Genomic DNA, 5,176 nt, shown 5'->3' with positions numbered 1-5,176 from the left:
CTTTCCCTAAAGTCTTTGTCATTAAATAAAAATTCTGATTAGTCATTGGATGCTTTACTTGTTAGTCAGCCTTACTGGTCTTAATAGTTTTAAGTTCAGTCAATTATTATTATTGTTATATCATTATTATATATAATCGTAAACTTGGTCTATTATAAAAGATATTAACGTTGAACATTTTTTATATATTTAGAGTGTTTAATTTTTTACATAAAAATTAATAACCGTTATTAAAAAACAAATTAAAATATAATTAGTCACGTGTTTTATTTTTATTGCAATTTCCATTTTTTTTTATTAAAAAAAAATCTTGAGTATTTAATATTGAACGATCTACCTCTACATTTTTCTACAATTGCTTCTTTCTGTGTTTAAATAATTACTTAGATTATAGATTATTAAGTATGCCAATAAGAAATATGTTCTCATTAATAACGCAAAAAAATGCGCATAAAAAATTAAGGACAGAAAAAAAAACACGTAACTCGAGACTTATATAATATATGTAAATATTCATTATCATCACAATTACTCTTTTTCCTTGTAACACATGAGCAGATATATATCTATGTAAAAAATGGAAATGCTTAAGTTGTATATGCGCGCGATTCTCTTTCTTAAGGACAAATATCGGCAAAAGAGACCTTCTAAAATTCCATAATAAATTCTTTACATACTTATGAAACTTTTTGACATTTTGTCATAACAGTCATGTAATATGAATTTGTATAAACGTGAGAGAGCAATCGCTAAGATGAAAATTTCAAAAAGCTATTCGAGATAATGCCTAACAAAATATAAGAAAGAACGATGGTTAAAAATTCATCTATGAATATAAATATTTGTCGAACATATATCAGACAAAAAACAAAATAATTCGTTAGAGAATACTTAAAAGATTTCTACGTCAAATATACACATATGCTAGGGATAGAATATTATTTTATGATAAGTATGTATTCACATGTAAAAATATATACTTTGGTATATATAATAAAAAAGATAAATCTCAGCGTTCCTCAATATATCTATTTAATTTTTTCTTCCTCTCTCTTTTTATTTTTTCTTTTTTCTTTTCTTTTTTATAAATGCAATCTGTATCAATATTATTAATATTTATTGTAATCCTTAATCATGAAAGATCCCGGCCGCTGATTTTATCGCGATAATGTGATTTTTAATAATTAAGACGACAATCAATATTCCAATAATGCAATATCGAATATCTTTCCTCTCTCGTTATAAAATACAACGATTGTCTGATCTTGAGATCCTTTCATTTCGATTCTCTGGCTGGATTTTTTGTCGCGACCTTCAATCATGAAAAATATCTCATGTCGCTATTCTTATCGCCATGACGCTATTTTAACAATTAATATATCGATAAAATATATATTAATAAATGGAGATTACCATAACTACAAATATATTATTACGGATAAAAATAGCGCAAACTACAACTTCTCTCACCTTATGGCAAAGTTTCCTTGATAATGCGCGAAAATGCTTCATTGCTAGTCAGCGCGCCGAGTTAAAGACGTGATTGTATATCTCCATATCAATGTCAAATACCTTACATAATTCGCGGTGGCATCCCCGATAGACGTAGCCGTTGATCGGCTATACCGGCGGTTTCCTCGCCGCGATCCATGACAACGTCGGCTTCAGATGTTGGCCGTCTTTGTGTGCCCCACGAGGTTTGCCGTTTTGTTTTTATCACGCGATGCGCGTTTCGTTTTGCCGACAGTGCGAAAAGACGATAAAGATGAAAGTGAGACCGGGATTTGCATTATACATATACCAGCTGGATATCCCCGCTGCTATTAGATGGCGATCTTGGGCGGAGTCGATCATTCTTGAGATCATAATTCGCGGGGTCTGTAGCCCTTAACGGCCACAGTTGTCGGATAAATGACGCAATTGTTTATTAATATGGACCAATTAGAATCGGCATTTGCGCAAAGCGCGCGGCTGCGTCAACGTTAAATAGAGTAAGGCGATGCCGAGGTTCTTATCTACGTGACGTGTTTAGACTACGTTTCTATGCATACGTATCCTTGGCAGATTTATAACACTCATAATGTGCGGGTACTTCGTCGAACTCTTGTAACTCAACTCCGCCTTGTGTATTTCTTTTCATCTCTCTCACATTCGTGTTCTAGATATTCTCCAGGAAAGAACTATGTGACATTATTTCAGCTTAAGATCTCAATAGGCACAACATACGATAGGGTCGCTCTTGCGAGAAGAAATCATAAATCTGACACGCATAGAAAAGGAAAAATGCGATTGTCGATCGTAAAAAAAAAAGAGAAGAAAGAGTCCGACTGGTGCCCGTAATAGAATCATGGCTAAGACTATAATTTGAGATCTCAAAAACTTTTTACGTCGAGATGCATGAAATTATTTTGAAATCTTAATTTTAAGAAAATATATTATTTGTTATTTTCTAGATCTTATTTGTAAATAAATAATTGAATAAATAATTAAAAATACAATTTCAGTGCAATAATTTTTCCCCTACTTTTTCTAGTGTGTCCAAATATTTCGAATTATCGATAAAAATTATTATTATTATGTTCAGAAGATTATATCCTGTCCCTCTCAAAAAATATAAAACAAAAATTTAAAATATCTCTGACAGATCTCTTGTTTTCTCAATCGTATTGGCCTTACTTATCTTTTATTATTAGTTGAGGATTCAAGAATCCTTGATTATAAAATGTTTGATAACGTTTCAATAGAGATAGCAACCATTGGCAGTCCTCATGGTTAAGCTAAAATTCTGTTTACCTGCTGGCAGTAGCCTCTTTTAATGCGCGTTCAATCAGTCTCAACAATTTGAGGAGAAAAGATGAAATATTTTAATGTTTTATTGTAACTGTTACAATATATTTTGAGTCTTGCAACCAATACGTTTCACTTTTTGAATTTTATGAAAGTTGCCATGACTTTTTCGAATTGATATGTATGTATATATTGTAGTTGTAAAACTCGAGAATATCAAGGTAAATAAGTAACATTTATTTGAATAAATAGTAAGTATGGAATCACACTAAATATAATACACTTAATCGATATCGATATACACTTTATCAATATTAATATGTATAGTGGAGTATATGAATTGTGTTGATAAAAAATTAATTAAATCTCTTTTTCTTCTCAAAAGATCAAAAAATGTGTGTGATGTGGAATTCTATTCAAAATTAAACTGAGATATTGTAAGTTTTATGACACTGAATACAAGGTTATTAATATTTTATTATTTCAAAGGAAATCATAAAACGTTCATAAATATTATAGCTCTCAATTTTATTATATCTATTTTCAGTGAATTCACACACAAAGCGGCAAAAATAGTGAAACGTAATTAAACAACGCATAACAATAGTCAATAAAATATCGCTTCCTTTAAAAGATTTCCGTAACAAATGAGATCAGAAAAAAATTTAAGAGAAATTTCAAAAAAACGATATTCATTTTGAGCCGAAATTTTCGTCTATTGTGTATTCGATTACTTTTATGTCAGACAATACTCGTACGAACGAAAAACACTACAGACGCGTTCAATGTTCCATTCTTTTTGCTCTGAAGAAAATTGGAAAATTTCACTCCGATAGATTGATACGAATCGAATTTTCGTAATCTATCCATGTCAAAAAATCTTGTTCCATATGTTAACATCGGCTGTAAATTATTTGTGAAATATGATTTGACCTATGAAAGAATTTATTTTCAAACATTTTTGTATGTACGATGATGTATATTGCATTTATAAGTGTATGTGTGTGAATAAAATAAAATTCTCACTTACAATTTTATAATTTCTCGCTGATGTTCTGATTATTTAATAATAAGAGAAACTTATCAGACGCGTTATATACTGCGATCGTAGTATCTTCCTTTCTCCATGTATCATTATTGATGACTGAAGGTATAAATATCGTTATTGCAACATTTTCGCTCCATGTTGTGTTATTACTGATAATAGAAGGTATAAATGTCATTGCAGCATCTTCGCTCCACGCTGTATCATTATTGATGATAGAGGATGTGAATATCGTTGTTGCAGTATCATCTCCCGTACTACTAGTAAGGTTATTCTTAGATAAAAATGTTTTCACTATAAAATTATAAAATTCCGCGCTGTCTGGTATTTCAGAGCCCTGATCGTCCGCGAATAATGCCGGACCATCGGTACTTTCTATCACTCGCGATGTTGAGCTACGTACATTCAGAAGAAAAGCGATTTATTGAAAAAGCAACAGATATGTAAATAAAAGATTCTTTTTACGGAAAAGCTATATATTTTTTTAAACATACTTCTCCCTTTGGATCGAGTGATCGTCTACACCGAAAAATCTGAGACTAATATCTGTGAAGTTTTGATCCTTCTTGCCCAGGTGCACAGCGGACCAGGTAATAATTGTCAATACGATTAAAAATATTACAAATGATATTAACCACTGAGTCAGCCCGAAAACCATAATAAAACTCAAATTATTTATATTTTTAAAATGTCATCAATTCTCTCTTTTTTTTTTCATTATACACATGTTTCGTAGAAGAAAGAATTCAACTATTATAAAACAAAAAATAATCTGTATCGATGATCGATATATATGTGTTTGATTGTTTTCATCAAATTAACAAATGATTTGATAAAATATACGATTAAGAAATTTGTACATATACATATCGTATCCAGTGACAAATCTATATTTCGAAACAAATATTTTTCTTCTTGCTCCGCAATAAAATTACATTTTTTTAAATAACATGTATTTTATTTATTTATTATTAACAAAAAGTTAAAAGAAAAGATATTAAAATTTATTTTAAATCATTGAAAACAATTTTAAAAACGATTGACATCTTTAATAGTTTTAAATTTAAACATGTATGTGTGTATGTACGTTTTTTTTTCAATATAAAATGCAAAATAAATTTTGTGATCTACACTGTGATCACATCAATAATATTATATAAGTAATTAATTATCATTACTTATCATATGCATAAAGATATATTAATACCAGTTTATACCGATACGATAAACGTTCAAATATTTTTTGACTGTGTTTAATCGATTAAAAACTTTACTTTTTTTTAATAACACATGTAATGACATCTGGCATGACGCTTGGGAAAGATTAAACCGCTTATAGCAACT

The sequence above is a fragment of the Formica exsecta genome, unplaced genomic scaffold, assembly GCF_003651465.1.
Source record: "Formica exsecta isolate Colony F162 unplaced genomic scaffold, ASM365146v1 scaffold218, whole genome shotgun sequence".
NCBI lineage: Eukaryota > Metazoa > Arthropoda > Insecta > Hymenoptera > Formicidae > Formica > Formica exsecta.
This window is presented reverse-complemented; position numbering follows the sequence as displayed.